The sequence below is a fragment of the Notechis scutatus genome, chromosome Z (assembly GCF_049901735.1).
Source record: "Notechis scutatus isolate UNSWTSFEM ecotype Mainland chromosome Z, rNotScu1.2, whole genome shotgun sequence".
Taxonomy (NCBI): Eukaryota; Metazoa; Chordata; class Lepidosauria; order Squamata; family Elapidae; genus Notechis; species Notechis scutatus.
In genome coordinates, this window is record NC_142025.1 from 79,916,945 (window position 1) to 79,929,257 (window position 12,313).

The following is a 12,313-nucleotide window of genomic DNA, read 5'->3' on the forward strand; positions in this document are numbered from 1 at the left end:
ACCTTCAATATAATACATAATACATAACTTCCAATCAAATTCTGCTTGGTACATTCTTATAATACACACTAGAATTCTTGGGGAAAAAAAGATTATAAATATATGTAATTATAAACCCTCATTCCATTCCAATTCAGTTCTATCATTAATAATCATTAAATCTTAACATCTTTAACACTTCTTTTCAATTAAATATCATACTTCCTTAAAGACACATATAATCTCCATAATTAATTTTTCCTTTATTTCTCTTCACATATGTTTTGTAAATCATTAAATATTCATTTTGTTACATTTATTTATTGACAAGCGTTCCACTGAATTACGATAGCTATTTTATCAAACATTTTAATCATACATTGTTTCATATTTACTAAAATTATTTCTGTTTCTAATATAACATTACTATTTTATGTACCTTTACAGAATCCCTTTTTCCATTAAATTTTCACCCATATCTCTAAATAGGCCCTGTTTCTCTATATTTTGTTTCTGTCCTTTATAACTTCTTTTCCTTTCTTTCTTCCCTCTCATCTTCTCCCTCCCCTTTTTACCCCCTTATCTCTCTACTTCTAATTCTCTCTTCTGCATTTCCCTCTTCTGTTGCTTTCTGACTTTATACTTATTTTTCACTCTATTTTTTGGGGTGGAGTTGTTTTTCCCAATCTTAAACTTTCCATTCTCTTTCTCCCCTTTCCTCCCCCCCCCCGCATCTAAGATTACTTGTTCATTAAAGATGGCTTCTTCTTTGTCGCAATCTTCTTGTTCTGCAGGCATTTCTTGTTGTTTCTCATAGTTCCAAATGTCCATTTCCAAAAACTGAAATACGAAGCCAAAAGAGCCTCTCCCTTCTTGTGCATCTTCTTTGTACTTTTTAAGTTCCATTTTCAGTTCTTATAAAAGTGGGGCCATTTTAAACAGTTTTAAACAACCACCCAGTTGATTTTAATCATTCAAATACAATAACCAAAAATCCAGAAATCATCAAGTAATCCAAATAGTCCCATTATTTCTTTTTCCACTTTCTCTTCCTGGAGTTTTTGTTGCGATATTTCAGTTAGAATGTATCTTTTGGAAGTCTTGTTGAGATTTTACTGTAAGTTCTTTTTAATTCCAGGCAGTCTCCTCCCTTCCAGATCCTGCCCTTTTATTCTTTTTCTATTCTTTCCTCTTTTCAAAAGCTTTTGATTATCCAGAAATCTTTATTATCCCTTTGACTTTTTATTTTCAGCATTAAATGCTTATTAATGTCAAAGTGGATTTTTCCCCCAATTTCTTGCTTAAGTTTCTTAGCTGTCAGTATAGGAAAAGGAGAAAAAAAAAACCAAATCTTTTCCCTTTTCTCTCTCCTTCGCAGCTTAAAAATCTTCTTAGGGAACAATGTTATTGTTTTTTTTAAATAGTTTCAATTCCAGGGTACCTTATTTGTTGCTTTTGCTGTTTGACCCAGTCAACCAAAACTTTCTCTTCTTATCTTCCTCTTGCACATTCTTTTCCAGTTGAGTTCTTTTTTGTGGTGGCCATTTCTGACCACCACTACAACCGCCTTCGGGAAAGGGAGTAATGGCCAGCTGGGGAGGAGAGATGTGTCTCTCCTCAACCCTGCAGGCAGTCTCCCCCTTCTTCACCACCTCTACGGGGTGGCTTAGCCCCTAAACCAGCCAGCTCGGGGTATTCCAGCGGCAAGCACGGATCGAAGCCTCACAGAGACGAGGTTTCGGTCTGTCGCTGAAGAAGCTCAAACTGGAAGTCAAATGCTCTTCTTGTGGTTGTTTCTTCCTCAGTTGGTCCCTATCCAGCCATCTTCTTGATTCTTCTAACAATCTTCCAGTTATGTCACTTAATGTCAGTTTATCTCTGGGCAGGACTTCCAGTGAAGATACATAGTCATCATAACTTTCTTCCAATGAGGAAAGAATGATGTAAACTTGATGCAGTTCTGAAAATATCAATTATTTTTCATGTAGCTCTTGAAAAGTTCTTTTCATGAAGTTTAAATGAGCTAACATATCTCCACCTTTCAGAAGATGTGCTCTAAACAATTTACGTGTAAGATGTATGTGTGCACCTACACTATCACAAACATAAATCATCTTCAAATTCTTCAAACACCTAGCAGCAGACTCTTCTTCACAAATATGGACTAGCTGCTGGTCACTCAGTGTTAGTCCAATTATACAAAGAGCTCGTTCATTGTTCTGTTTAAAGTCAGCAATCTTCTTGGCATCGTCCTCATTTTCTGGATCCCAAGCATTTATATCCGGTGGATCTTGAACTACATTCCATAAACCTTCTCTACGCAGAAGTAGACTGCACTTCATAGACCAGGAAATATAGTTTGTTCCATCCAACCAGGTTATCAGTGATAGACTTGTTGAAGTGACTTGTGCTATCTTTTACGAGGATAGTAACCCACAATTAAACAGTAAACAGCTGTCTGTATACAGTACTGTGTATTCACACTAACTCTCAGTTATCTGAGCCTGGTATGGCCTGGGCCCATAACCAGTGTTGAGGTAATTCCCTGTTAGGAGAATGAGCGCATACAGGGAGATGTATTTGAGAGAAGTGTTTGAATAATACACACACAGCACATAGATACACTGTACAGTAAATGTAGGTTTATTTTACTTTCAATAAAGGTTTAAGCAAAGTTCAAAATACACTCCAAAGTCATTCACAGGTAAATCAGTCAGTTTTCAATCCAGGGATAATCCAATAGTAAAGTCCAGTGTCAAAAACAGTTCAGTATCAGATTTACATCAAATCCATGAATATCAGTCAATTAGGAAAAATGAAGGAACAGCAATACTTTTCAACAGAAGGAAACAGAGACTGACTCACACTCTCTTCTGAGACTAAGACTAAGACAAACCAGGTTTCTGGCTCCATCTTATGGCCGTTTGAGAAACCACACCTAATTACAGTTTTGCATTTTCTTAAAGATACAATTTTAAAATGTTTATCCTGGTTTATATATTTCTAACCCAAATACCTGTTAGGTGACTTATATTCCTAACAAATCTCTTCTTAAAAATCTCGAGGGATGGAGCACCCACAACTTCTAAAGGCAAGTTCCACTGATTAATTATTCTAACACAAAACATCTCCTAAGTTCTGGGCTGGATTTCTCTCTGTTAAGCTTCCATCCATTATTTTATGTCCTGCCATCGGGTACTTTGGAGAATAGATTGACCTCTTCCTCTCTGTCCCTCAAACATTAGAAGACTGCTATATCACCCATACTGTTCTATTACACTAGACATTCCTTGTTCTCACAACCATTCATCATATACTCTCCCTACTCACTCCCTACTCCACTCTCTCTACTTATCTTCATTTCTCTTCTGGTAACTCTTATTATTCAGTTGCTAAGTCTTGCTCAATTTTCTGCAAACTCAGGAACAGCACACCAGTGCCCCCCATCCTCCATTGTCTCCCAGAGTTTGCTCAAACCCATGCCCAGTACATCAATGACACTATTTAACCATCTCATCATCTGTTGTCTTCTCCTTTGCCTTCTATCTTTTCCAACATTAGAGTCTTTTCCAATGAGTCCTGTGTTCTTATTTGGAGATCAAAATATTTGGGCTTCAGGTTCTGCCCTTCAGAAAGTCAGGGTTGGTTTTCTTTAGAGTTGTAGTCCATGTAGTCCAGGGGAATCTCAATAGTCTTCTCCAACACCATAATCCAAAACATCAATTCTTTGGCACTTAGCCACCTTTAGGTTCCAACTCTCAAAGCCACTGGGAAAACCATAACTTTGACTATACAGACCTTTTTTGATAAGATAACGTATCTGCTTTTTAATATGCTATCTATTTTTGCCATAGCTTGTTCCAAAGGAACAAGTGTCTTAATTTCATGGCTGCAGGAGCCCAAGAAAATAAAATCTATCTTTGCTTCCATTTCTTCCCCTTCTATTTGCCAGGAAGTAATGAGTCCTGATGCCATGATCTTAGTTTTTTTAAATATTGAGTTTTGAGCCAACGTTTGCATTTTCTTCTTTCACCTTCATCAAGAGATTCTTTACTTCCTCTTCATTTTCTCCCATTAGAGTGGTATCATTTGCCTATCTTAGGTAGTTGATATTTCTCCTAGAAATCTTCTGGCTTGTGATTCATCCAGCCTGGCATTTCTCAAAAGTACTCTACATATAAGTTAAGTAAGCAGGGTGACATTATGCAACCTGGTTGTCATCTTCTCCCTATTTTAAACCAATCTGTTGTCCCATGTCTGGTTCTAACCATTTCTTCTTGACCTGTATTACAGATCTTTCAGGAAACAGGTAAGGTGGCCTGGAACTCCCATCTTTTTAAGAACTTTCCAGTTTGTTGTGATTTACACGATCAAAAGTTTAGAATAATCAGTGAAGCAGAAGTAGATGTTTTTCTGGGACTCCCTTGCTTTCTCCATAATCCAGTAAATGATGGCAATTTGATCTCTAATTCAAAGTGAAGCTCTTTGAAACTCAGCTTCTACTTCTACTATTCTCAGTTCACATATTGCTGAAGCCTGGCTTGTAGGATTTTGAACACGACCTTGGTAGTGTGTGAAATCAACGCAATTGTACAGTAGTGGAACATTTTTTGGCATTGCCCTTCTTTGGAATAGGAATGTAAACAGACCATTTCCAATTCTACAGCCATTGTTGAATTTTCCAAATTTGCAGGAAAGTACAGCACTTTAACAGCATCATCTTTTAGGATTTTAAATAGCACAGCTGGGATACCATTACCTCTACTAGATTTATTATTAGTAGTGCTTCCTAATACAAAGCATATCCATCCTCACCTTATGTTACCAGTGTCGAACACATACACAATAAAGTATAAACAAAAGTTAGCTATTACAGGAATGAAATGTTTGAAAAAAGTTGCTGGAATTACTAAAAGGGATAAAGTCAGGAATGATATTATAAAGAAAAGAATTGGAATAAAATCAGTATTAAACTACATACAAAGATATAGAATATAGAATACTTTATTGGCCAAGTGTGGACACACAAGGAATTTGTCTTGTTGTAAATATTCTCAGTATACATAAAAGAAAAGATACATTCATTAAGAATAAAGAATCATAATGTACAACACTTAATGATAGTCATAGGGTACAATCAGCAATCAAATCATACTAGGAAAACAGTCAATATAAATCGTAAGGATACAAACAACAAAGTTACAGTCCTACAATCACAAGTGGGAGGGGATGGGTGATAAGGAGTGATGATTAACATTAATAATAGTGCAGACTTTGTAATAGTTGAACAGTGTTGAGGGAATTATTTGCTTAGCAGAGTGATGCTTTCGGGGAAAAACTGTTCTTGTGTCTAGTTGTGCTGGTGTGCAGTGCTCTGTAGTCTCATTTTGAGGGAAGGAGATGAAACAGTCTATGTCCGGGATGTGAGGGGTCTGTAAATGTTTTCACAGCCCTCTTTTTGACTCGTGCAGTATACAGGTCCTCAATTGAAGGCAGGTGGGTAGTAACTGTTTTTTCTGCAGTCCTAATTACCCTCTGAAGTCTGTGTCTGTCCTTGTTGGGTTGCAGAACCAAACCAGACAGTTATAGAGGTGCAGATGATAGACTTAATAATTCCTCTGTATAACTGTATCAGCAGCTCCTTGGGTAGTTCTGAGTTGGCACAGAAATAACATTCTTTGTTGTGCTTTTCTGATGAGGTTTTTGATGTTAGGTGTCCATTTTAGGTCTTGTGATACGATAGAACCTAGAAATTTGAAGGTCTCTACTGTTGATACTATGTTGTCTAGTATTGTAAGAGGTGGTAGTATGGGATGGTTTCTTCGAAGTCTACCACCATTTCTATGGTTTTGTGTGTGTTCAGTTCCAGATTGTTCCGGTTACACCATGAGGCAAGTTGTATAACGTCCTGTCTGTATGCAGATTCGTCGTTGTCGGGAATGAGACCAATCACTGTTGTGTCATCAGCAAACTTCAATATTTTAACAGATGGATCATTTGAGATGCAGTCATTGGTATATAGGGAGAGGAGAAAGCACACAGCCTTAGGGGGGCCCTGTACTGATTGTACAGGTATCGGATGTGATTCTGCCTAGCTTCACCTGCTGCTTCCTGTCTGTTAGGAAGCTTATGATCCACTTACAAGTGTGTTTAGGTACCACTAGTTGGTTTAATTTATTTAGAAGAGTGTCTGGAATGATGGAATTGAATGCTGAACTGAAGTCTACAAAGAGGACCCTTGCGTAGGTATTTGGAGATTCAAGGTGTTGTAGGATGTAATGCAGAGCCATGTTAACAGCATCATCTCTCGATCTATTTGCTCGGTATGCAAACTGCATGGGATCTAACAGCGGATCCATGATGGTTTTCAGGTGGGACAGCACAAGCCTTTCAAAGATTTTCATAACTACAGATGTTAGAGCAACTGGTCTGTAGTCGAGAAACCAAAGACAGGAAATAAAATGATTTGACAGAGAAAGTCTGGGAATTCCATATCATCATGCATTACATCATGTATACATAAAAAGAGAAGGTCAAAGAGCATAAGGCAGAACCAGATGAAGATGGAAAAACAACATCAACTACACACTACAACAGCATCAAATAAGAATGGTTGAGGTGCAAAAAGTGCAAAAGTTAATATTTTGTATCTCCCTTGACACCAGAAGGCACCCTTACTGATTCATATCACCCTCAACACATGCAGCACCTCACACACAATTACACTTCTATCTGAACCTAGGCCACAAAGATAACATCACCACCAGATGCTGGCTACAAACCATACTCCTTAATGGTACTACATCCACAAGGAGAGAAGTAAGCAGTGGGATACCACAAAGCTCCATCTTAGGCAGAGTACTCTTCAATATCTTTACAAATGTCTTTGATGAGGGAATAGAAGGGGAACTCATCAAATTTGCAGATGATACTAAACTAGCAGGAATAGCCAATACCCCAGAAGACAAACTCAAGGTCCAAAAAGATTTTGACAAATTTGAACAATGGGCCCTACCCAACAATATGAATTTTAATATGGAGAAAAGCAAAGCAGGAAAAATCAAAGGTACAGATTAGGGGAAACCTGGCTCAATAGCAGTAACTGTGAGAGGGACCTTTAAGCAGCCAAAAAAGCTAATACAATCCCGGGTTGTAGAATCAGAGGTGTAGAATCAAAATCACATGAAGTATTAATGCTGCTTTACAAAATCCTAGTAAACCACACCTGGAATACTGTAACCAATTTTGGTCACCATACTACAAAAAAGATGTTGAGACTTTGCAAAAAGTTCAGAGAAGAAGAACTAAGATGATCAAAGGCCTGGAGACTAAACAATATGAAGGGCTGCAGGTTTTGGATCTGGCTAGTCTAAAGAAAAGAAGAATTAGCGCAAAGTCAAAACTCTTATTAAGAAGTAAGTTATTGTCTACTTTTTCAAATGCCTTACTGAGTTCCAAGTATACTATGTCCACAGAATTTCACTGGTCCAGCATTTAGTCATTTTATCAAAGAATTAAATAAGATTTGTTTAGCATGACCTGTTTTTTGACAAACCTGTGTTGGGTTCTGATATAACTTTACTTGCTTCTAAGTGTTCGCAGATCTATTGCTTGATTATCTTTTCCAGGATTGGTAGCAATAGTAATAGTATTTAGACTTATATACCACTATATAGTGCTTTACAGCTCTCTCTAAGTGGTTTACAGAGTAAGCATATTGCCTCCAACAGTCTGGATCCTCATTTTACCAACCTGAGAAGGATGGAAGATTGAGTCAACCCTGAGCCGTTGAGAATCGAACTATTGGCAGTAAGCAGAATTAACCTGAAATACTGCATTCTAATTACTATGCCACCATAGCTTGATGTCAGACTGATTGGTCTGCAGCTTCTTTGATCTTTTTTTCATTTTTTGAAGGTGGGAACCATATCAGTTCTTTTCCACTCCTCTGGTATTTCCCTGATACTCCAGGATCTATGAAAGATATAGTTAAATGGTTCTGAGATCACATCTACCAGCTTCTTCAGACCTCTGGGATGTAATCAGTCAGGTCCCAGTGATTTGAATTCATTTAGAGTGGATAGGTGTTCTGTTAACATTTTCTTGCTTATTTCAATTTGTATTCCTAGTCTGTCTTTTATGGTTGTTTTGGTAGGTTGCATTTCTTTATGTGTGAAGGCAAGATGCAAAGAATTAAGCAGTTCTGATTTCTCTACTACTGGTTACTTCCTTGCCATTTTCTCCCATTAGAGGACCGATTATTTCCTTGACTTTTTTCTTACTTCATTTTGAGCTTTAGCTTTCCTGACTTCATTTTGCAAATTTGGCTATTTGTTGGTGTGCAACCATGGTGGTTTCTTCTTGGATTTCTTGTTTTTCTTTTTCAGTGGTATTGTGCTGGATTGTGCTTTTATGATCATATTTTTCAGTGTTTCCCGTGTTTCTTGAGTTGTTTTCCCAATTAAAATTTTCATTCATGGAATCCTTTCCATGCTCTATCTAAGTTTGTTAACATCAGCTCTTTTAAAGTATAAGACACTGGTTTTATTATGTTCTATTGCTTCTTAGCTTGTTCTAGAGTATCTTGACTCACACACTCTTCCATAACTGGTTTATGTGATTTCAAAAATGATTGAATTGCTATAACATACGAACAACAGGTGAAGCTGCAAGTGCTGATGAAGAAGTTGGCTAACACTTTCCAAACTGCATGAGATTATAGTAGAGGGCAACTATTCAGATCTTAAATGTGGAGGAGACTGGGCTACACTCAGGGGTGGGATTCAAATTTTTAACAACCTATTCTATGGGCGTGGCTTAGGTGGTGGGCGTGGCTTGGTGGTCATGTGACTGGGTGGAGATGGCTTGGTGGTCGTGTTATTGGCTGGGTGTGGCCAATTCAATATCACTCACATCGAGGAATGCATCTCCTTGCCTGGCCTCTCATGACTGTGAGGATGCTGCAACAGTCGTAAGTGTGAAAAATGGTCATAAGTCACTTTTTTCAGTGCCATTGTAACTTTGAATGGTCACTCCACACAAGCAAAGTACCAGCAAAGGAGGGGGAAAAAACTCCAGAGACATTCCTGAGAGAGGAAGTCTAGTCCTGCCAAGAATGTAATAAGGGTTAACGGAGAGGCAGTTTCTGAAAGCAACACCAGAATGTTTCCTTCCTGCCTTCCTTACAGGATTAGGCCAGTAATTTCTTCTTTAAAAAACAAAACAAAACAAAGTTTTTATTTTTTACAACAAACATACAAACAAAACATAAAAACATAAAACCATCTTTCAATTATATACATACAGTGTGTCAGTTGGTTACAATCTTTTGTGCTATCCTTTTTTACCATTACTCACAAGTTATATAAATTCTCACCTTATCGATCTAGCTTGTGCTTATATAATATCAATTATTAAACATTCATTTAACTATTTTTCCATCATTTTATACAAGATATTTTAATTTTCATTATGATTTAATCTTATACATTAATCCAATGGTTATATTTTTTTTGTTGTGTTCTATATCAATCTATTAACTTTTATTGTAAGGCTTACTAATCTATTTTTTTTACCATGTCTTTTTATCTAATCATTGATAAAATAAACCCCATATCATATAAAATTGTTTATCCTCTTGTTCTCTAATTTCAAATGTCAATTTACTCATTTCGGCACAGTCCATGATTTTCTTAATAATTTCCTCCTGCATAGGTATTTTTACATTTTTCCAATTCTTAGCAAATATAAATCTAGCCGCTGTTAAAACATTTACAATCAAATACTTCAATTCTTTACAATATATTTCTGGTATAATTCCCAAGAAAAATATCTCAGGTTTAAAGTCTATGTGTTGTTTTGTCATTTTTTCCAACCATGTGTGGATTATAGTCCAATATCTTTTTGCATCCGAGCATGTCCACCACATATGGTAATATGAACCAGGTATCTGATGACATTTCCAACATTTATCTGATTTATTCTTGAACATCCTCGCAATTCGCGTCGGGGGTAAGTGCCACCTGTAAAACATCTTATACAAATTTTCTTTTTTTTTTAAATTTTATTGGTTTTTAAAAACAAATATAAACAAACAAAACATAAAAACATCAAGCTATCTTCCATATGTGTACATACAATGTGCCGGTTGGTTTACAAATTGTGTTGTGCTTCCATTTCGTAGTCTTCAATTACAATTACATTGCATATAATCTCATATTTTCAATCAAAAATTAAATACCTTAGTATCATTATTAATCAATCATTTGACTATACTTTTATTCATTCATGTTTTACAAGATAATCATAGTTTACTTAGTTTATTTTATAACAGTTCATATTATCATCCCAAATCTATCCTAAAATCATTTTGTAGATATAATAAGAAAGAAGTACATCTTTATTTATTTATTATTTTCTAAAAGTCTACATATTTCATTACTGTATTTTACTGTCTAACCATTGATAGAAAAGATCCCAAATGTTATAAAATTGTTTATCCTCTTGTTCTCTAATTTCAAATGTCAATCTACTCATTTCAGCACATTCCAATATTTTCTTAATGATATCCTCCTGTGATGGTATTTTCTCAATTTTCCAGTTTTTAGCAAATACAATCCTAGCCGCTGTTAATACATTTACAATCAGGTATTTCAAGTCTTTACTATATATTTCAGGTAAAATTCCCAATAAAAATATCTCTGGTTTCAAGTCTATATGTTTTTTTGTCATTTTTTCCAACCACATGTGGATTTTAGTCCAATATTTTTTAGCATCCGCACAAGTCCACCACATATGGTAATATGAGCCAGGTGTCTGATGACATTTCCAACATTTTTCGAATTTATTCTTGAACATTATAAAGAAAATTTGTATAAGATGTTTTACAGGTGGCATTTTCCCCTGACAAGAATTACAAATTTTCTTTATATGCAGTTGACATTGTCATTTTATAATTTTGAGACCACAATTTTTGCCATTTATCTAAGTCAATCCCATATCCAAAATTTTTCCCCAACGCAATCATTGTTTCTTTTACTTGTTCTTCCTCTAATTTAAACTCTAGCAAATGTCCATAAAGTTTTTTGATTACTTTTTCATCAGTACCTGTCAAAATTTTATCTAAATCAGTCAACTTATCATAGATACCTTCTGTTTTAACATCTTTATCAAATCTAGATTTTATTTGCAAATATGAAAACCAATTCATTTTTACACCTTGTTCTTCCAACGCTTGCATAGATTTAAGTTCACCCTTTTCATTCAATATCTCACCATATCTAACTGTTTGTTCCTTTTTATATATTATTGGATAGGAAAAAGCTTCAATAGTAGATAGCCATAGTGGAATTTTTAAATAATATTGCTTTTTTATCTTCTCCCAGTTTAGAAACAATGCTTCTTGAATATAATGTCTTCTAAAATACCCTGCGTTTTAGTTCCCTTATACCAGAGGAAGGCATGCCACCCTAACAGCAAGTCATGTCCTTCTAAATTCAAAAGTCTAGTATTCCTTAGTGTTATCCACTCCTTTACCCACATCAGACTCATTGCTTGATAGTATAATTCCCAATTGGGCAAAGCAAATCCTCCTCTTATTCTTGCATCTTGTAGCAATTTAAGTTTTATTCTCGCTTTTTTCTCCTGCCAAATGTATTTTAGCACTATTTTGTTTAAATCTTCAAAAAATTCTTTCCCTAATCTGATTGGAATTGTCTGGAATAAGTGTAAGATTCTAGGCAATACATTCATCTTAATTGTAGATATTCTCCCAATCAGTGATAATTTTCCCATTTTATCAAGTCTGTCGCAATCTGTTGTTTAAGTTTGAGATAATTGTGTGCTACATCTTGGTGTTATATGTATCCCTAAATACTTAACCTTGTTTGTGACCTGGATCCCCAAAACTTCCTCCAATTCTTTCTTTCGTCTTACTAACATATTTGCTAAAATCTTTGTTTTATCTTTATTTATTTTCAAACTTGCTACGTTCCCATAGTCTTCTATCTTTTCTATCAGTTTAGGTGCTGACTCCAATGGATCCTCTAATATAAATACCAGGTCATCTGCAAAAGGTCGTAATTTATACTCTTCTTTTTCAATTTTCATTCCTTTTATTTCTTTTTCTTCTCTGATGTTCCTATTCAGCACTTCCAGTGTTAACAAACAACAGAGGCGACAGTGGACAGCCTTGTCTAGTCCCTTTTTTTATATCTATAAAGTCTGTTAACTCTCCATTTATCATAACCTTTGCAGTTTTTTTATGATATATCGTTTCTATGGCTTGAGTAAATTTTTTACCAAAGCCCATTTGGTTCAATTGTAACAACATAAA